We start from the raw sequence: 21,707 nt of genomic DNA, 5'->3' as shown, positions 1-21,707 counted from the left end.
GGAAAAAAACTTAAAATATAAAACTTCTGCTCTATGAAAGACACTGTTTAGAGGATGAGAGGACAAGCCATAGAACGAGAGAAAAATATTTGCAAAAGACGATGTGATAAAGAACTCTTTATCTAATAAAGGACTGTTATCCAAAGTATACAAGGAATTCGAAAGAAAGAAAGAAGGAAGGAAGGAAGGAAGGAAGGAAGGAAGGAAGGAAGGAAGGAAGGAAAGAAAGAAAGAAAGAAAGAAAGAAAGAAAGAAAGAAAGAAAGAAAGAAAGAAAGAAAGAAAGAAAGAAAGAGAAAGAAAGAAAGAAGAGAGAGAGAAAATGAACAGCTCAATTTTAAAATGGGCAAAAGATTTGAACAGATACTTCACCAAAGAGGATATATAGATGGTAAATAAACATATAAGAGATGCTGAACATCGTGTTCATTAGGGAATAACAAATTAAGAACATGAAATACCACTGTGCACTTATTAGAATGGCTAAAATTCAAAACACTGACAACACCAAATGCTTGTGAAGATGTGGAGCAACGGGAGCTCCCGTTCACTGCTAACGGGAATGCAAAATAGTACAGCCACTTTAAAAGCCAGACTGACAGATTCTTATAAAGCTAAACATAGTCTTACTATAGGATCCAGTGATAGCCTTCCTTGGTGTTTACCCAAATGAGTTGAAAACTGACGTCCACACAAAAACTTGCCCATGAATGGGTATAGCAGCTTTATTTATAATAGCCAAAAACTTGGAAGCAACCAAAATGTCCTTCAACAGGTGAATGGATAGACAGACTGTGGTCCATTCATATAATGGAATATTATTCAGCAATAAAAAGAGATTAAACTGTCAGGGGCGCCTGGGTGGTGCAGTCGTTAAGTGTCTGCCTTCGGCTCAGGGCATGATCCTGGCGTTATGGGATCGAGCCCCACATCAGGCTTCTCCGCTGGGAGCCTGCTTCTTCCTCTCCCACTCCCCCTGCTTGTGTGCCCTCTCTCGCTGGCTGTCTGTCTCTCTGTTAAATAAATAAAATCTTTAAAAAAATAAAATAAAAAAAGATTAAACTATCAGGCCACGGAAAGAAACTTAAATGCATATTGCTAAGAAGCCATTCTGGAAAGGGTACGTACTACGGGATTCCAACTATCTGATATTCTGAAAAAGCCGAATCTGCAGAGAGAGTAAAAAGAGCAGTGGTTGCCAGGGAGCTTGTGGGGAGGGAGCAGGGGGATGACGAGGTGGAGCACAGGATTTTTAGGGCAATGAGATTATTCTGTATGATAGTGCAATGGTGGGTCCATGACAGCATGCATTTGTCAGAACGTTAATAATAATGTAGCTATCGGTTCATCCATTGTAACAAATGTACGGTCCTAATGCAAGGTGTTAATAAGAGAAACTGCGGGCCTGGGGGGAGGGTATATGTCCTTTCTGCACAATTCTTTAAACCTAAAACTGCTCTACAAAATAAAATCTAGGGGTGCCTGGCTGGCTCAGTGGGTGGAACATGCTGTTCTTGATCTCAGGGTCATGAGTTCGAGCCCCACGTTAGGCATAAAGATTACTCTAAAAAAACAAAATCTATTCTAAAAAAGGAAAAGGAAGAGGGGGAAGAAAGCGTAGTATTCCACATGAAGCTGTCCATGTTTCCACAATATGTAGGCACCAGCAATGTTCCGATGTGACTGTATTAGGAGGGCGGGAATAGGAAGTGTGTGGGGGACGGATGTAAGGGAGTGTAAGGGAGCTAAATCCTCATCTTCCAAAGTGGGGAGTTGACAGGGAAAACCTAAAACTGGGAAGAAGCAATGGGAAGGTGCTAGGTAGCAAACCCAGGAGGAAAAATTCCTGTAAGAGTTGAAATGATCATCCTCCAGCAGTGGGGAATGGGAGTGGGGCTGCTCGTGTTTCTTGAGTCTAAGCTGTGGGCATGTTTAACTGGAATAAAAACCCAAGCCATCTTTGCAAAAGGAAAGTGGAAAGAACAGTGCAAACAAAGGAGAGACGTGGAGGTGGCAGGGCAGCGACGAGAAGCCAGCTCTGTCTGGAAGCGAGGAGGACATGCCCGAGCATGCGTGCCCGTGGGCACGATCCTGGGCCAAGAACGAGGTTGGTGGAATAGGGAGGCAGGGGAGTCCTGAAGAAACAAGGTCCTCAGGGAGGCTCAGCCTCACAGGGAGGAGGGCTTCCCCCAACGCAAGCAGATGGGAGGAAGCGAGAAGTGAGCAGCTGGGTGGGTTTGTGCTTTCGTGGCGGGAGGCGATCGGATCCATATGCTTTCTCCATGAAGTGGGAGCCACGGTTGGAGGAAAAAGTGGAAGGTGGGAAGGAGTGATCCAGGACCTTGCTGCTCAGAGTGGGGTGGACAGACCAGAAGCACTGGCACGAGCTGGGGGCTGGTTAGACAGGCAGGATCCTCAGCTCCACCAAGATCCCTAGCAGATTCACAGGCAAATGGAAGTTTCCCATCCCGGAGAGGGGGGTGAAAGCAGCTGGCAGTCAGCACAAGGGTTGTGGGGCGGCAAGGAGTGCCCGTTCAAGACCGTGAACTAGGAGAGAAGCTGTCCCCCGTGAGGGATGCTCCGTGCAGAGCTGGCTTGACGGGACAGGCGGAGAGCAGGGGATGGTTGCCGACCTGCCAGGCAGGTGCCACGACAGCAGAGGTGGGCCAAGGAGTGGGGGTCCGGGCAGCAGCTATGGTGATGGTGGTGGCACAAGGAGCTGATGGGCAGTGGACCGGTGGTCTTGAGGAAGTCAGTGAGCTGTCGCATGGGGGTACCAGAGCAAGTGACCAAGAAGATGGAAGGGGGACACACTGAGATCTCGGGGGGGCTGCGATGTGGGGTCATTATGAGATCTTGGCTGTAAGCTTGGAAGCAGAAGAGGTTGGGAAACTGAGAGGCCTGCTGTAGGCTTCCCGAAAGTTCCTCTATCCTCCCACCCCCGGAAGTTTGCTCCCACAAATCTAAAGATGGTGAGAGGAAATGGATTGATTTGCTCTCGCGTGTGGTCTGCACATCATGATTTTTGAAAGCTTCCCAGGAGATTATAACACGCAGCAGAGTTGGGGAGAACCACGGGTCTAGACAAAGAGACCCAGGCTTTGACAGAGAGAAAGGGACAAGCAGGGGAGCAACAAGAAGGTTCCCTGGGGTGGGCATAGCCCACTGAAGTCTAACCAGGAAAAGGGGCCTCGGGTGAGCCAGCTGAGTAGCACCACATGTCCTGCGTTGTAGATGAGCGGAAGATGGAGGTGGTGTGTCTTCCTGTGGAGGACCAGATCGTAAGCAGGTGTGTGTGTGCCTCTGTGTGAGAGACAGACAGTCCCATAGTCCGTCCTGCACTGTGTCAGACCAGCCACTAGAGGGAGCGCTGCGCTCACACATGCAGGGACTGGTCCAGTGGGTCGCCAGCGGTGAGGTTCTGGCCTCTTTATCTGACACCGTCTATGTTCATGCTGCAGATTTTTTAGGCACGTATCCCTGGGTTTAAATGCAGTTCCCACGACTCCCAAGGCCCCGTGACCTTGGCCAGGTTACCCAAGTGCTCTGTGACCCAGTTTCATCAGTGGTAAAATGGGCACGGCCAGGGTTCCAACCTTCCGAGACTGTTGGCAGCATGAATGAGGTCACGCCTGGGACGCACAGGGCCACGCTGGGGGATGCTAACCCGACGTGATGGAGGAGGTTTTGCTGTCGCCTCTGTCTCTCTCTGCTTCTCCTGCAGCCCCGTGGCCCAGCCCAGATCCAGGGAAATGGAGATGTGCTTTCTGGGGTGGAGGGAGAGCAGAGGCCGGGGTGAGGCAGGTTGTCCCTAGGGGCAGGGACAAGGAGAAGCCCAGTCACCTTCCCTTCCTGCTCAGTCATGCCGGTTCTCTTGTCTTGGAGCATTTCTCATCCTGTGGCTCATTCCCAGCTGCGGTCTCACCCTCTGGCCACTGTACCTTCCTCCCTCCCCTGGGGTGCCCAAGGGACAAGCAACTACCCTAGCCTGGCAACTGCATCATCCCTGGAGCAAGGCCACTGCCTGGTACCCAAGGAGCTCGGAGGGGTTGCTGCTTCCTGGCCATTCTCCTAACTGCTCCCCTCCCCACCTCCCGCCCACACCAGCCAAGAGCTGACCTATCAAGCCGCGCCCCAGGGGGACCCGAGTTTCCAGGTCCGCAGACACCCCAGGTGGAGAGGTTGCTGTGGGAAGAAGGCCACACATGGGGACCGCCTGCCCTGACAGTAAACACTGATTGGAAAATACTGTTAAAAGCGGGGCATTACATCCTGACATCTGGATTTCCTGCTTCTCTTGAAAACTCGGAGGCTCTGAGAGCCTGAGCTTACATTCCCACGTGGCAACAGTAGGCCACAGGGGAGAGGAGGCCACCGTTCCGGTGAGCCAGGGCTCCCTGGTTTACCCCTGTCCCGGCCCAGGCCGTGTCCCCCAGCCCCCGGTCCCTCCCTGGCTGCTGTGAACATCTCAGTCTGTGAGCCTGTGCGGGAGAGTTCAGGTGAACCTTCCACGGTGTCACCGCTGGCCCGAGGCAGGCTGAAAAGAAGAAGTACGGGATGGGGTGCCCCCCAAATGACAGCAGACCCTCAAGGGCAAGGAACCCTGGGGACCAGATTGCTGCTTAGTGTCCTCACCTGTTGGTGGAAATTCATGGCCCAGGTGCCCAGGGTAAACTATACACACACACACACACACACACACACACACACACACACACACACCTTGCTCCCCACTGTCCAATCAGTCCTCAGAACCCCCACTTCACCCCACCTCTCCTCCTACCGCCCCAGTCCAAGTTGCTGTCTCCTCTCACCCAGCTGGGCGAGGAGCCTCCTCCTTTCTCCTCTTGCCCCCCAGAGGCTGTCTGCCCCCCAGCAGCCAGAGGGAGCCTGTGAAAACCCAAGACACAGCTCATTCCTCATCTGCTCAAAACTGTCCAATGACTCCCACCTCAGTCAGAGCCAAAGCCAAAGGCTTATGGAGGCCCTGAATGAACTGTCCCCATTACCTCTCACCTCCTCCCATGCTTTCCCAGTCTCCTCATTGTTCCTGACATCCCAAGCACACTCTGGCCCCAGGGCCTTTGCACTGGCTGTTGCCCCTGGCTGGCCTACTGTACCCTGCCCCCCGTATCTTCATGGCTCCCTCCCTCACCTTCAGCAAGTTTCTGCTCAAGTGTAACCTCCTCTACGAGGACTTCCTTGTTCTCCCTGTCCTCTCTTGGCTTCGTTTCTTCCCTCACACGAATCCCTGGAAGCATAACTGTTTATTGAAGTACCCTGTGTGTTGTCTTCCCCCCTCACGAGAATGGATGAGGGCAGAGATGTTTTTCTGTTTTGTTCACTGCATAAAGGAGGCACATAATACATGTTTGGTAATTGAGTGAGTGAATGAACGATGGGTGAAATGAGGGCAACCATCGTAGCAAGTGTGCGGAGGGGCTGTGAGGGCTCTCGGGTTGTGTGTGTCACACAGGGGCCCTGAACTTGGGGTTTGCCGCTCTATCGTTAGCATCTTGCCATCTTACTAACTTCATGTTTGAATTTGTAAGTGAAGTTTGATGGGACAGCCCGCCCGCCCGCATCCCCTGCGTGGGTTCTTGGCTACCCGCTCCTGGTCCCATGCCGTCGCCACTGCTGCCCTTCGTGTGGCGGGGGGCTGGGAGCAGGCAGGGTCCATGCTGAGTGGGCAGTGGGGTGGCCCCGGGCACCTGTGAGGGGCTGCACTGGCCCAGCGTGTACCCCGTGCCCAAGGGAGTATGACACTGAACAGTAAGTAAAAACCCATCGTGACGGGCTGAGAGAGAGAGCTGGGTAGAAGGGACAGGCCTTGCTCTGCTTTCTGAACAAGAGACCCGCATTCTGTAGCTGTCCTGGTCCCCAGTGCTCACACCTCCCCGGTACTAAGTGCTCTACCCACAGGAGCTGTGGGGGAGGGGGAGGGTGATTATTCGGGACCCCACAATTAGAGAGAGACGGGGCTCAAGCAAGAGAGGGCCCCCAGGCTCCTGAGACAGCTGCCTCCAGGCCTAGAAGAGAACATTCCCTTGACGTTCCGAAGGCCGTGCCCCCTGGTCTGCACAGTGAGCTGGGGAGGGGGGGGGCTGAGGCTGAGCCAGGGTGAGCTCCTTCCTCCCTGGCCTCAGCTGCCACATCCGAGAGCTGGGACAAGAGCCCTGCCCATCTCCTTTCTGACAGTGACAGCCAGTATGCTTTGCAAACAGCCAGGGTGGGGTGTGTGCGTGGCAGTCATGGTCCCTGACCTGCCACAGGGCTTGCCATGGTTGCTCTGAAGGCTTCCTGGGTAAGGGCTCAATTTATGTCCCCATCCCCCAAAATGTTCAAAGGAAATGTGGCTTTAACCCTCTAGCAATGGGGGACGGGGGACCAGCCCTCAATAATGACTTCAGGCCCAGGTATTATTAGTATATACAGCCTTGGTGAGGGCATTGGACCTTGACGGTGAGTTCAGACCCAACCCGGGGGATGGCCACACACCCTGATGCTCACTGCAGGTCTTGGTAGTGGCCCCTGTGGTGGCCGCAGACAGACCCTAGTGACCCCTGGGAGGCACCAAGCATCTCATTCCCCCTCCCTCCATCCTGCCTAAGCCCCCATCCTTCCCCAGCCATTAGAATTTGAGCCTTTCTCCAGGATCCACTTAATTAGCCAAGCTCATTAACTCCCACAGGCTTCTCCTCCCCACCTAATTAACTGACTTAATTAGGGCTTGCAGGCCTCGCTCCACCCAGCCCCCTCCTACTCCCACCCTGCCCACCTCCTTCTGGCCCTGGCTTGGCCGAGGCTCCACCAGCCTGGGAATGCATCGGATGCGGCCGGGGCCCTTCTAGCACCCAGACCTCCGCCCTGTGTCCCTCCCCACTCCCCCCACCCCAACCCCATCACCGTGTCAGGACAGCAGGGCAGGGCGCCTCCTGGGCAGGCAGGGCACGTGCTCATAGGCAGAAATAGATAGAAATTGGGAAATTGTGATAGGGAGGGGAAGGGGGAGAGAGATGGAAATGAGGCGGAATGGAATGGGCGAGAGGAGGAGGTGAGGACGGCTTGGTTGAGATAGATGGGCTGAGCAGCACGGCGGCTTGGGGCCTGAACTCTGGAACCTGTCTGGGTTCGAGTCGCAGCTAGGGGTGTGAACTCAGCAAACGCCTCCCCTTTCTGTGTCTCAGATACATGATGACAGCAGCCTCAGCATAGGGATGTCGGGAGGTTAGAATGAGTTAATATGCGTACGATGCTTAGGGCTTGGCCTGGCACAAACCTGTACTTGTGAAATAAGCAGGCAGGGGTGAACAGAGGTTCCCTGAGAGCTGGGGTCTGGAGGAAGGGATGGGGCGGCCAGAGGGTCCCGTCCCTAGGAGGTCAAGGATCCCCCCCGCCCCAGACAGGCTCTGGGAATGCCAGTAACAGACGGAGGCCGCCTACCCGGCAGAGCCCTTGGCCGGGGAGAGGTTAAAGGGATAAGAATGCAGTGTCCGTTCCTACTCTAGGGATGGAAGAGGCCGGCCTTGTTAGTTCAGGACCTCCATAGCCTGTGCCTCAGTTTCCCCATCTGGGGGAAGGCCTACCTAGCCTTGTGGAAGTACCTGGCATACCCTCGATGTCTAATAAATGTCTAGAGACTCACCCCGAGAAGAGAGGTGACATGAAAAGCATTTGGGGGGCAGGTGCTCAGCTGCCTTTCACCTCCCCGGGGGCCAAAGCAAAGAAAGTCGGCTGTGCTGGCAGCAGGCAGGACGCAGGTCAGACAGAAAGCAGAGCTTCCTGAAATTGAGGGGTACGAGCTCTGCAGGGGTGGGGGGAGGAAGTGTGTCTGAGTTGCTGAGCAGGCTGTAGGGAGAGATGGGGGGTGGTACCCGAGAGTGAGCAAGAAGCGGGGAGAAGGGATCTGAACACTGAGGCCCTTTCCCTACGCAGCCCCTGCTCACCCCTTGCCATCCCAGCGCAGCCGTCACTTCCTCCAAAAAGCCCTGACCTTTGTCCCTCCTTTGTAGTCTGATCTCGGTCAGAATTTGACATTTATTGGCATGATTAGTACAGTGTCTCCCCCACTAGGCTGGAAGCCCCTGAAGTCGAGGACTGTCTATGTAGCCCACCTATTTATCCTAGTGCCCCCTTACGGTGGGCGCCCGTTACCAAGTGTGAATGAATGAATGAATGAATGAATGAATGAATGAATGAATGAATGACTTGGCCTAGAACCCAGAGCTTCCTGAAGCTCAAAGGGAAAGAGACCCCATGTGGCAGCCCAGGAACCCAGCTGCGTGCTCAGCTATGACCCCACCCAGCTCCTCAAGTGGCCCCAAGAACAAGTGTCCTTAGAGAGCAGGAGCTGGACTCCGAGGATCCGAAACCCCTACTCCTGGGCAGGCTGAGCTCCCTCTGAGAATCCCCTTTCACAACCTGGGATGCTGAGGAAATAGTGAGTATGGGGACAGAGGGCAGAATCGTTCATTTACCCCTGCATTTTTAAACACTTCAGAAACACACATTGGTACATAGTATAAAGAACTTGGGGTTGTAAGTGGCAGAGACCCAAGTCCAGCTGACAAGCACAAAAGGACCTTTAGAAGGTTACATACCCGAAAAGTCCAGAGTCTTCAGGTAGGGCTGGATCCAGGGGCTCAAATGATGGCATGAGGATTTGAACTCTTCATCTCTTGGCTCTGCTCTCCTCTCTTTTGACTTCAAACTCTGGGAGGGTCTCCCTGGTAGTACAGACTTCTATTTCTCTATCTTTTGGTTCAGTGGAAAGAGAACTCTATCCTATTGGCCTGGCTTGGGGTACAGACCTGTCTCAGAAACAATCGGGGTGACCAGGGGGCTGGTAGACACTGATTGGTGGGTGCTGGGTCTCAAGCCCACTCCTAGAGCTCAACAGGTGAGCCCCTCCCCGCCCCAGAACCCCCTACGGAGTAGGGAAGTATATGTCAAGGAATATGAGTCCCCAAGGGAAAACTGGGGTAATGTTGCTAAAAGACAGGGTGGGGGGGGAGTTGATGCTGGATAAGAGAGTTCTACTCTACTTGAACTATGTAAACGTCATGCCAATCCCAGAACCCCAAAGTAAGTGCTAGTCACGGTGGCAGACACTGTCAGTCCCCCACCCAGTCTTGCCGGGCCCCTCCCCCACTCCTACCTGCCAGCACCCTCATCATTTTTCCTGTGGACCTTATCTGATCCCGCCTGCTCTGCTTACATCCACAGCACTGGCTGCCCCAAGGCAGCTCTCACTAATGACTGCCAGGATCTAAGCATGCAGATGTACATTCCACACTGTCTCTGAGGGCGCCCCGGTGGGAGTCCCTTCCTGTTGCCCACTGCGGTAACTTGCTTGGCATTGCCTTCCTGGCTTACATCTCCACTCCCCTCCCTGAGATCACCTATCAAATAAACTACTTCCTTTCCAATCCCTGTCTCGGGGTCTGTTTCCGGGAAACCCAAACTAGGACATCATGAAATCCAGACCCCTGGGGATGTGTACTAGACAGCACTGGTTTCCTTCCAAATGCCTTCGTTCCTGGGGGTAGCTTTGGTGATCCCTCCCCGAGGAAGGAGCTGGGACTGAACCAACTCTGGGTAGCCCTGCGTCTGTTCTGAGGATTCCGGAGGATGCTTCTTGCTCCCCTGCAGTAAGCTTGGAGGTGGGGGGAGGTGAGGACCTATCAGAGCCTCACTCCACAGTTTCCCAGAGAAACAGCCACACCCAGCCCCTAAGGAGAGGAGTAGGTATGCATGCAGGGGCTCAGGGAACCAAACTACAGCCCAGTACTGTGTCTCAGAGAGTTCGAGGTGAGGTCATTTTAGAGAATTCCTGGATCTGGCTTTAGAAAATGCAGAATCACATACTGCAAAAGCTATTCTTTTTTTTTTTTTAAGATTTTATTTCTTTAAATGAGAGAGAGAGTGAGCAAGAGAGAGAACACGAGCAGGGAGAGCAGCAGAGGCAGAGGGAGAAGCAGGCTTCCCGCTGAGCAGGGAGCCGGATGTGGGGCTGGATCCCAGGACCCTGGGATCATGACCTGAGCTGGAGACAGGTGCTTAACGGACTGAGCCACCCAGGCGCCCCTCTTTTTTTTCCTTTTTTTCCCCCCAGATCCCATTTAAAAAGACTTCCACTGAATAATTTTTAATTATTTTGAAAATTGTAACAAAAAATACAGAAAAGCATAAACCTGTGTGTATCCACAGTTAGAATCAATGTTAACATCTTGTCATATTTGTGTCAGATATTTAAAAAAAAGATTTATTTGTTCATTTGAGAGAGAGAGCACACACAAGCAGGGGCAGGGGCAGAGGGAGAGAATCTTCAAGCTGACTCCCCGCTGAGCACAGAGCCCCACGCTGGACTCAATCCCACGACCCACGACATGATGACCTGAGCCGAAACCAAGAGTCAGATGCTCAACCGACTGAGCCACACAGGCACCACCCCCCCATGTCAGATATTTTTAAGAAAGAAAGAAAGAAAGAAAGAGAGAGAGAGAGAGGGAGGGAGGGAAGGAGGGAGGGAGGGAGGGAGGGAGGAAGGAAGGAAGGAAGGAAGGAAGGAAGGAAGGAAGGAAGGGAGAAAGAGAAAGAAAGAAAGAAAGAAAGAAAGAAAGAAAGAAAGAAAGAAAGAAAGAAAGGAAGGAAGGAAGGAAGGAAGGAAGGAAGGAAGGAAGGAAGGAAGGAAGGAAGGAAGGAAGGAAGGAAGAAAGAAGAAAGAAAGACGTGACACAGAAAGACGAATCCCCATTATCTACCCCGACCCCAGGCCCATTTCCTGGATTCGATCTCCAGGAGCAACCCCACTCATGATTTGAGAGATATTCTTCTCATATCCGCTGGCAAGCTTTCAGCTACAAGGAGCAGAATTCCCTTCAAAGCCGCTCCAAGTACAACTCAGCAGCTCGGCAATGGCATAAAGAAGCAAGTTCTTTCCTCTCTGCACTGCCATTATACTGCACTTCCCATCATCAGTGGCATCCTGCTGGCTGCGGTCACAGAGTTGTATTTTGACACGGGAGGTGGGGAGCTCATCAGGACTCTTGCTGGAACACTGTGTTTCTCACTTCGGAATATGTTCTCCAAAAAGGTAATGAGAGATTTAGAGCCCCATCACCTCCAGCTGCTGCACAGCCCGGGCTGCCCTGCTGTCTTCCTTCTGAACCATTTTCGGTTCCCGTGGAACCTTTGGTTTTCGTTACTGGCGATGGCTTGACCTGCGTCTCCCAGGGGTGCTGGCTGCTCCCGTTCCTGGCTGTGAACAGCTTCCATAACCTTTGCTCAACATGTCACCGTGATCTCCAGCTTCCTACACCTGGTCCGCTCTCTGAGCCACTCAGTCACCAAAGCTGTCAGGATCTCTGGCCATGCCGATGAGCTGGTCACCACCAGGGGCGTCCTGGGCATGATCGTAATGCCAACCAACAAGGCAGGAATGCCTTCTCTTTGTCATGACTGGGGACATGAGCAATAAAGAGCATCATGGAATAAAGACCACATGGGGGCAATCCCCAAATGCCATCATTTTTCCCCAGCATGGGGACTACCAATATGGCAGACCCATCAATTTCAGTAGAGCCAGTAGAATTACCCAAACTCATATGGTTTGGAATCTTCTAGAGGACAGGGACTCTGTTTTGATTCCTTCCTCAACCCCGCAACAGTAGCAGAAACTTTGACCCATCAGTGAACGTAAGATGCAGCCAAAGGGAAGTCCTGGGATGGATTCCTGGCCCCATGAATTTCCTTGGGCAAGGAGCGGCCGGCTCACTGCCTGGGAGCGTGAGGACAGGCCAGCATCGAAGAGGGTGTGGGCCCCAGGCAGAGGAAACCTAAACCGACATCTGTTTTCTGCTGTTTCTTCTGTGTTGTTATGGAAATCATAGCTGAGTTTTATCTTTGTGTTCTGCCATCCAGATAAAACCCATCAAGACCCTCTCGGGAAGGGCAGCATCGCTGTGGATACAAAACTTTGAGCTGGCAAGACAGGATTATCCCCAGGTGTCAAGGAAAAGGGAATACAGCATTAGGAATAGCTGCAGATACGTTGTGTTGGTTCATTCCTTCAAGAAGTGGGCCAAGATGGGGTCAGACGTTGCAAGCAGCGATCTTACTGGGGAAAATGCTTAGGCAGGAAAATCAGAAGGGAGCCAGAGGAGGCTGGGCGAACCATCAGGCTCAATAGATCCAATGCTTGGAAGAGGAAGCGAAGGAAGGAAGGTGGGATAAGAATGTTGAGAAAGTTTTGATGAAGCCCATGGGAAATCCTTGGTCCCCAGTTGCCCATCAGGGAAGCTCTGTGTCTCTAAGGAACTGGGCGCTTTCGTGTCCTCGAGGCACTCAGTCATTGGCTGGGACCCGCTAGAAGGAAGCAAAGTGGAGCCTTCTCTGTGAACTCTGGAGAGCCTCCACGCTACTGCCCTGGGCAGTCACCATCCCTGCACCAGAGATCTGGATGGTTCATTTTCACGACTGCCGCATCCCACCCCTTAGGCCACACAGCTCCTCCGTGGATGCCTTGAGTCTCTCTTTCTAAATGGAAACTGTGAAGAGGGTGTTTAGTGAAATGAACTACAGCCCCTCCCCCTCACTGTACTTGATCTCAGAACCAGGACTGGTACCGGTCCTTTCCCCCTCCATTCCCCATTCTTAATTATCCATGCTCTCAACTTGGCAGGTCTAGATGGATCACCCCGGGGGTGTGACCCAACCCTTCAGTCCTGAGGGGTCTAAACTCTTGGTTATCAAAACCAATGCATCGCTCCAATGGATGGCCGGGTTTCACATGTATTTCTCCCTGTTCCCACTTTGTAAAAGCAGCCCTGCCTTCTTCTAGTAACTAACCAGCGCACTTCTCTAGTAACTTCTAGTAACTGATTAGGGTCAATTATTACTGCCAGGGAAGTGACTTCTCTTCTTGCCTGCTGCTTTCCAAACACATGGAGCCCAAAGTGCCCTAACAATAGCCGTAGCTTAAACGTTAATGGGACCCTGGATGTGTCCCCTGAGAAGAGTGTGCCCCCTTTGGGGACCAGGACTTCTCACCTTGCAGAGCTGGGGGAGGGGGGATTTGAATACCCACAACGCATTTTGGCAAACGTTTTCTAATTGCATTGTGGGTAATCAATTCCCCAGGTGAAGAATCAGGGAAGGCTTCTGCAGAAGGTGGCCTGGATAACCTTTGATCACCATGGCTGGGAGCATTTCAAGGCCAGATTCTGCTCCTGCTCTCTCTAAGCCTCAGTTTTCTCATCTGTAACAAGAGGAAAACGCACTCTAAATTCTAATGTTCTGGGACTCAGTTACTAGGCACAGGAAGACATTTTCTTCCCTCTTTAGTCTCCTGCTTTAGTCTGCCCCATAACTTAAACCCCTCCATTCGTCTGTTTGGGGCAGTAAGGCCTTACTGGGAGAGGAGTAGAACAAAGGGTGAAATTTGAAACTCTGGACCATTGGCAGGACTTAGAGGGGTGAGAGAGGAAAGGCAGACAAAGAAGAGGGGGGTGATGGGGGGGATAACTTGTATGGAGAACAAAGAAGGGGGAAAGGTGTTCTTTGCAAAGGAAACCAAGTGTACGAAGGCACAGAGTTCTGAGAAAGCACGTATTCTAGGAATGCTGGCTAAGGTCAAGGCTTTTTTTTTGTTTGTCTGTTTGTTTCATTTATTTGACAGAGAGAGAGCAGGAGAGCACAAGCAGGGGGAGAGGCAAAGGGAGAGGGAGAAACAGGCTCCTTGATCCCAGGACCCTGGCTTAATTCCAGGACCCTGGGATCATGCCCTGAGCCAAAGGCAGTCGCTTAACCAACTGAGCCACCCAGGCGCCCCTAAGGTCAAGGCTTAATGGAGCAGAAGGGACCTCATTAGGGGAAGGGTAGAGGCCCCAAAGGCTATGGGCTTTGAACGCCAGGGTAGGGAGGTTAGATTTCTCACCCTGGAGGTAACAGGGCACCTTCAGCAATGTTATGCAGACGAGCAACCCAATTCACTTAGTGCTTTACGGAGCTGATGGTTGTACAGTACTTGGATTCTAGAACAAAAGCGTCTAGACAGGAGCAGGAAGGAGAAAAGTGGGGAACTGAGGCAATATTCTCAGAAGCAGAGTTTGCAGAATGATGGCCCATGGTCTAGATTTGGCCCCAAAGCACATTTCATTTGGCCCATTCACTATTGCCGAACTTGGGGATTGGTTTCAAATACGGAAAAGTCGGAAGACACTATGTTAGAATATGGATTTTCTGCTTCTCTTGAAAGATCATCTGTCCGTACAGGCCCACAATGCTCCAGTTTGCCTCATCTCACCACTTCCTATCCTCTGACCCCAGTCACGAATTTATGTGATCTATAGATATGGGAGTCGGCCATCCCTGGTTCTACACCATCTAGACACAGTCGGGGTGGTTGGAAGAGTATGGTGGGTGAACACAGCCTGAACAAGGAAAAGAAATAGGGAAGGTGCAGGGTGTGTTGGGGGCTTTTTCATGAATGAAACAGGGTGGCTGGTGTTGCATGGAAGCGTCTGAGAAAGAGGGGAAATAGGGCCTGGGAGGATGAGTGGTCCCTATCTCATCTCCAACCTCATCTACCCGGCTTCCTTCCAAGACACCAAACAGCAGCACCAGATAATGCTCCTTCCTCACACCCAGGGGGTGCCTTTGCCCACTGCTGCCTCTGTTTGGAATCCCCTTTCCTCTCTTCTCTCTGGGAAGCACTGTGTGCATCAGCTGCAACCCACGACTAGTCACTGACTGTTCACCGCGGGGGTCACAAAGGCGACCTGGGCTGGACACGGCCCCCAAGGCCCCAGTTCACGACCTTTTCTCTGAGTAGAACTGGTAGTTCTCGGAAGTCTCGTTCAAAATACAATGGATGCATGGATGGGCGGACAGACAGGACATACTGACGGATGAATGAATGCACACGCGATTGCAGAGCTTGGCTGTTTCCCTCCTTGAAACAGACACATGCTCCGCCCCCAAAGAACAGACTGGGACAGTCTGGGGCAGTCTGGTCCCGCAGGGGCCAGGAGGCTGGACCAGGTGACCCTCTCAGACTCCCCCGAGTCCTCTCTAACCTCGTTCTCGCCCCCTCGTGGGCTCTGACCTACAAAAGACGGGGGTGGGAAGATGGAGCGGGGAGCCCACGGGCGCTAGGACCCAGCGCGGCCGGAAGGCGGGGTGGGGGCGCTGCGCGCCGCTCCTTCTGCGCGGGGAGAATCTGCTCCCCGCGGCGCGCGGCGGGAGGGCGCGGCGGGAGGGCGAGCGCGCGCCGAGGTGAGTGCGCGTGCGCGAGAGCGCGCGCCAAGCGGGGCGGACAAAGGGGCGGGCGGCGGCGCGCGAGCCGGAGGGCGGAGCCGCGGGCCAGGCGGGCAGGTGCGCGCGGGCCAGAGGGCGGAGCCGCGATGCAGCGATGGAGCGCTGCCCGGGCGGGCGCCGGGGCCGGGGCCCGAGCACCCGGCAGATCGCGAGACGGAGCCGCAGCCAGAGCCCGGACCAGGCCGGGGTCCGGGACCGCAGGGCAGGGGTGCTCGTAGCGGCGGCAACGGAGCCCCCCAGCGGCTGAGGGGCTTCCTCCCAGTTCCTGCCGGTGGCCGGGACTCAGCAAGCCCCCGCAGCCGGAGAGCGCGGGGATCCCCCCCACCACATCCAGGACCCAGAAACCCCCAAGAAAGCGGGAGACCCCTCCAGATCCAACAGAGAGCGACTCCCCAGCTGGGAAAAGCGGAGACTTCCTCCGTATTCAGAAGACAGTGACCTCCCTACGGTACGGCTAAGACTCCCCCTCTTCAATCTGGGCCCCCCCCCAAGACCTAGAACGCAGTGACCCCCCCGTCCGGGATTGCTGGGACCCCCCTGTCAAGAACCTGGTCATTACAACTCCACACCTCAAGACACGAAGACCCAGCTCAGAACGCCCCTAGATCAGGGGGTTCCTAGACCCCCCCAATTCCGGTACACAGGAACCCTAATCTAGGGAACTGAGGACAGCGAGAGCTACCCCTCACCAGCAAGAGGCCTCGGGGCCCCCCCTCAAAGCTCCAGGACCCGGGCGACTGAGCCCCTCGCGGCGCCCTTCGCATCCCAGCCTATGGTTGTGGCGCCCTGAGCCCCCCGGGCCGGGCTGACGGAAACCGAGACGGCGCCCAGGCCCCCTGCCGCGGCGTCCCCGCGGCCCCAGCCCAGGTAAGCCGGGTCCAGGTGAGTGGCCGCCGAGGTCCCTAACCCTGCAGGTGGGGAAGGAAGTATTGGGTGCACACTGCCCCCTCCCCAGCGTCGCCATGGAGCCGAGGCTGAAGGACGTCTCTTTGTGTCTAGCTCAGAGGAGCCGCCCCCTCCTCCTCTCCCTTCCCCCACCTCACACCCTAGCCGTGGGGTTTGGGCGCTGCTCCCGGGCCCCACGGGGGAGTAGTGGTAGAACCCCTTGTGCCATGGAGAAGGGGGGAAGAGGGTGGAGAGTCTCCCCCCGCCCCTCCGAAAACTGTGAGCCCGGAGATGTTGGACTCTCGGTCCTTGGAGTATATTTACCCCTCCCCCTCAGTCCAGGCTGAGTTCTCAAGTGAAGTCCCCCCTGGGAAGGGAAGATTTAGGGATGTCCACAGGTGAGGACGGGGCCTGTGGCATGTGGCCCTAGGGTGATGGCCGAGGTTTTGGGTGTGTGTCTTTGTCTGTGAGAGGGCAGGGAAGGGGTGTGTTTGAGAGAATGGGTGGGAATCCCATATTTTCTCTGCGATTCCATTGCCCCTTACCCAGGCCACAGGGAAGGCCTTCCCCCAAGTCATACTTTGTATGTTTTGCAGGAGAAGGTAGGCTTCTTCCAAAGTGAGTGGTTTCTGGGGAGGAGAGGTAGTCTGGACGAAGAAGCCATTTCAGGTCAGGGCACCTTTCTGTCCCCACGTGCCCCACAGCCAGCAAACCTAAGACCTTCCCTCCTCCTCCTGACCTCCATAACACCCAGGGCCAAACCTCAGGTTGGATCCTTGTGTCCTGGACAACCAACGGACCATTCTAGGTCCTTGCTTTAGCTTTCCAGGCTATGCACAGCAGTAACCCAGGGCGGCCCTCAGTGAGGTCCCAAACCCCAGGCCCCAAAGCTCATGGGAAGATGAGCGGCCCAGGGGATGTTGTACCCTGAAATCCTGGATCAGAGATCCCGAAAAGGGGCTGGACTGTGCTGAGGGAACACGCTGGGCTGCTGGGGTTCCCCCAGTCTCCTCTCTCTGAGCCCTCTGCAGGCAAGCAGTGATGCTGAGGAAGTCCTCTTGGTACAGGTAGCCCCACTGGGAGTTCCTTTGTTCATTTATTTATTCACCAGACCTTTAGCTAGTGTCTGTGATGTGCCGGGCACTAGAGTCAAGGGCTTTTTCTCCCCCCACATCATCCTGATCCCCTTTCCTGATCTCTCCGGGTCAGAAGACCCTGGGCTGTTCTCAGTTGCCGAGGCCACTCTCAGTTGGGCCAGTGGAGGTAGGCCTGGTGAGGTGACCAGTCCTGACCCCACACCGGAAGCACCTGATCCTCGTCCTGCTGCAGACTTGGGGGCCCTGAGCCTGGGTGACTGATCCCTCTGCTCCCCCATTCCCAATACCAAATGCCCCCACCACACCTGCTGCTGGCATTGACCCAAGGGAGAGGATGTGACCAGCAGAAGAGGTTGGGGTGTTTTCAGGCCAGTCCCCTGGCAGCCCCTCCTGCAAGTTCAAGGACAGTTGAGGCAGCCACCCTCAGCCCAAGCTGTGGAGGAGCCAGCTGCTGTGAAGACTGGGTGACCTTGGACAAGCATGTGGCATCTCCCAGAGATAGTGAGAGAGTGAGCCACTCACTCTGCAGTATATAGATCACAGTTGGGCCACGAGCAGCACCCAGGTGTGTCCTCTCCCTCTCTGAAGGAGTTCATTTCCAATGGGTTCCCAGGAGCCCAGGGCCTTATGACCCACAGGCAAGGGAGTGGAGTGAGAGGCCAAATTGCAGAGATTTGAGTCACTGTGACTAGGGAAAACCATCAAAAGGCCAGAGGGGGACAGGGAGTAAGATCTCCCCTCCTCATTAACCTGCAGTGGCTCCCCACTGAGTCTGGAATAAAGCACAAGTCCAAGCCCTCTGTGGCATGGCCCTAACCTGCCACCTCTCAGCCGGCAGCTCTCACTCCTCACTCACCGTCTTCTACAGTCTGGTTCCTCTCCTCCCCCTCCGTGTCCTCTGACTCCCTCCCTCCACTGGGGATGCTCCCTCAACCTGAGAAGCGCGGCCATAGAATGGCTCAGGAGCAGCCTTCTGCCTCCACCTCCCCTTTTGACCTGAACTGGCCTGAGCCACAGGGCAGAGCTGAACTGGACTGGTTGATGGTTGGTGCCTTGGAGACAGTAGCGCATGCCTTCGTGTGCTGGGAGACCTTGTCTCCACATCTCGACCCTGGGCTCCAGGAGACGGAACCAGGTCTGTCTTATCCACGCCACGGTGGCTTTGTCCATCGTAGAGGCCAATGCATTATACAGCACCTGTGGTAAGAGACAGCTTCTAGACACATTCTGTTGATCCAAATAGCATTTTTCTTGTGTTTGCGTTTGTTGCCAGTGTTGAAAACAACATACGATTTGAATTCTGATTTTTGGATTCTCTTGAAGAATCAGATGACGTGGCATCCCCAGGCCAGAGCCGAAGAATCCCCACCGTCTTTAGGGCACTTGTCCTCCAGCTCATGCGGGGCCTCCCCTGGCCTGCTCACTCATTTACGTGACCTGCTGGCCCCTGCTGTAGGCATCTGGCTTTGCAAGCCCAGGGCAGAGGCCAGAAAATGTGTGCTTGGCCGGTGACCTTCGTCTGTGTACGCTTTGCACATGTGGGTGTTCCTTGCCTCCGCCATGGCCAAGTTAGGACAGGCCCGGAGCAGTATCCCTCCGGGGCTAAGTGAGGAAGTGAACCCGAATCCCTGCAGCCAGAGCATCCCAGCCTGGCCCCACCTTTACTCTGGGCTCCAGCCTGTGACCCCTCATTGTGCTAGAAGGATTCAACCGCCAAAAACTTGTTTTTAACTGTTCCGCTTGCTCAGGAGCAAAAGTCCAAGGCTCTAGGCCCAGGTACTGGTGAGGACTCTTGGGGGAGGGCTGCTGTCTGGGCCTCAGTTTACCCATTCCTCCAGAGAGGAACTGGACTTGAGGTTCTGTCTGCTGTACGCTTCCTCCTTGCTCTAACTTTCTAGGACTGAGTTCAAGCCATGCTAAGTTTTGGTCAGGCAGGAGAGGTAAGGGCCTAGACGCAGGACTCACTCAAAATTATTGACATTCCCTAAACAGGAATGAAACCAACGGGTGTTGCCAAGTGGCTGGGCCAGGGGCCAGGGGCCAGGGGCCAGCACTGGGCCCCAGCCACTGGGCACAGCCCTGGAAGGGAGCGTGCCATCTTCCTGGATGGAAGATCTGTAGCAGCCCGAGGTCAAGGGAGATAGGAGAGCAGCGTGGTTGAGATCACAGGCTCTGGACTCTGCCGGGGTTTCCCGCTTAGCAGCTGTGTGACCTTGAGTCAGTTACTTATCCTCGCTGTGCTTCAGTTTACTTCTGTGGAAAACGAAGATGATACCTACCCCAAGGTCATCCAGGGGATTAAGTGAGCGAAAGCATGACAGGGGCTTAGGATAGGGTCTGGCACATGAAAAGTGCTCAGTAACTATTGGCTCTCATGAAAAGGGACATTGGCAAGCAGGTGTCTAAAGTTTGGTGGTAACGCCACCTCAGTTTCCCCACAGCCAGTCCAGGGAGACCACAGGGCTTCTGCCGGCCCCACAGAAGGGGAAGACAGAGTTTGAGAGCTAGTACTGTGTGGGGCTTAAGAGCGTGAAGCGTGACCCTGCTATGGGTGGGGTTGCAGTGGGGTGGGGTTCAAGCCTGAGAAGGGCCTTCCAGAACCTTGCACTGTGGCTCTCGGGGTGTTATCTAGGGCAGCTTAGCCAGAGTTCTGTAGTTGAGGCCCTCCTCCTTCCCACCTCTGCTTTCTAGGTGAGGCACCTGCCGGTGTCTGCTGAGTGAGTTCTCAAGGCTTTCTGCCCCAGGCGGTTGGGCATCAGGCCAGAGCCAGGACCAGCATCTCCAACAGATCCTGAGTCTTACCCAAACCACCCACTCCCTCCCCTGCTCCCCTGAGCCCCCTTTCTGGCCCCTGGAAACAGTAGCAGTAGGCCTGAAGGGTCCAGTTAGAGCCCTCCCCTCTGCAGTCTGGAGAGAGAACAGGTCCGGATTCCCAGCTCAGCCCCCACATGGGGAGCCATGTAATATCAGTGTTGGGAGGAAGCGGTGGAACATTTTTCAATGTCAAGTGCTCAGTGCCGGACACCGGGCACTGCTTTCTCATTTAGCACTGAGAACAGCACTACATTAACCCAGAGGGAGGATTCTGACTGCCCACCTCTGTGAGCCACCAAAGTGAAACTGGCATTGAACTCCCTGCGTTCAAATCCCAGCTGTACCGTTCCCTAGCTATGTGACCTTGGACAAGGCAGTTGTCCTGTGCCTCAGTTTCTTCTGATGCAGGATGGGGGTGATAATAGGTCCTTCTAGAGTTATGGCGAGGACTAAATGAGCCCGTTACAAGTAAAGCACTTTAGCAGTGCCTGCTACTGAAGTGTTTGCTCTGTCACTTCTGCCACACCCTGCGGGGTATGCAAATGAGCTGGTCCAGGCGGGAGGAAGCCACAGTGATTCCCCACTGCACCAGCTCTCCTTCCCTGCGACTTTAGGCACAGAATGTTCCAACTGCCTCTGGTTGTTGGGATGGCCCTGAGGGACCAGGATGGTGGCCGAACAGAACAGAGCCTCCAGAGAGGCTGCACAAATCCCCACCAGGGTAGCTCCCCTGGGTCTGCTGGACCCCTCCCCCCTATCATTAGCAGGAAGGCTTCCCCTTCCCTAGCCAGGGCCCTTTGCCCTGCAGGGAGATCTTCCCATCCTGAGAGCTCATATCTGCTGGCCCTGGCCCCACGTGTCTCCAGGAGGGCCACCAAGACCCCCAGTTAACATATTTTAGTGGCGAAAAGCACGACTTCTAGACCCTGCTGTGTGACTTTGGGCAAGGTGCTGAACCTCTCTGTGCCTCAGATCTCTCATCTACAAAAAGGGATGGTGCTTGTACCTACATTGTAGGGTCATTGTGAGGATCAAATGAATGAATATTTGTGCTGTGAATGGCACCGAGTACCCCACTAAAGCTTTGCTGTTAATGTTAGTCCCCACAAGCCCTGAGCAAAAAGGGATTGGTAGCCCCATTTTTACAGGTTAAAAAAAAAAAAAGGAGACTCAGAGGTGAAGGTCTTTACTCGAGCTTCCATATCTAGGATTCAGAGAACATTCTGCCCACTTTTCGACCATTCACTCATGGTTCACAGGGCAAGGCCAGCCGGAAGGACCCAACAGGACTTAATCTGGGCTCTGGCTACAGTTCTGGACATATCACCTGGCTTTCCTGCTCCCACACCTCTGTTCACATGGGACTATGACAGGCAAGCACTGCGACACAGAGGAATCTGCAGTGCAGGCCCATAGAACTTTTCCAGAAGCTTCTAAGGCTTCCCTCCCCGCTTCCTCCTCAGCCCCATGCCCCTGGCGGTGGTGGAATTGCTGTGGGGGGCTGAACTCCGAGTCTCTTAGGGGTAAGCTAGGTCAGTTTCATGCTGTCTCTTCACCTCCCAGAGCCTGGCACACAGGTTGGCTTCAGGAAGGG

General features: G+C 54.3%; 1 protein-coding gene across 2 annotated transcripts in view; it reads left to right on the top strand.

The window, feature by feature from the left end:
• SBK1 (SH3 domain binding kinase 1) overlaps positions 1-21,707 on the top strand; it is a 48,137-nt gene that overhangs the window by 10,018 nt on the left and 16,412 nt on the right. Inside the window, exon 1 of one of the 2 annotated variants that reach the window (XM_045775241.2) lies at positions 15,389-16,184. The exons of the other annotated variant lie outside the window; for it this stretch is intronic. The gene's annotated coding sequence lies outside the window, so the exon portion shown is untranslated. Of the gene's footprint in view, positions 1-15,388; positions 16,185-21,707 lie in introns of those variants that run through there. 2 annotated transcript variants of the gene reach the window in all.

The sequence above is a fragment of the Ursus americanus genome, chromosome 2, assembly GCF_024610735.1.
Source record: "Ursus americanus isolate L20-20 chromosome 2, mUrsAme1.1.p, whole genome shotgun sequence".
NCBI lineage: Eukaryota > Metazoa > Chordata > Mammalia > Carnivora > Ursidae > Ursus > Ursus americanus.
The sequence above is the reverse complement of the archived record's forward strand: the minus strand, read 5'-3'. Positions and strand labels throughout refer to the sequence as shown.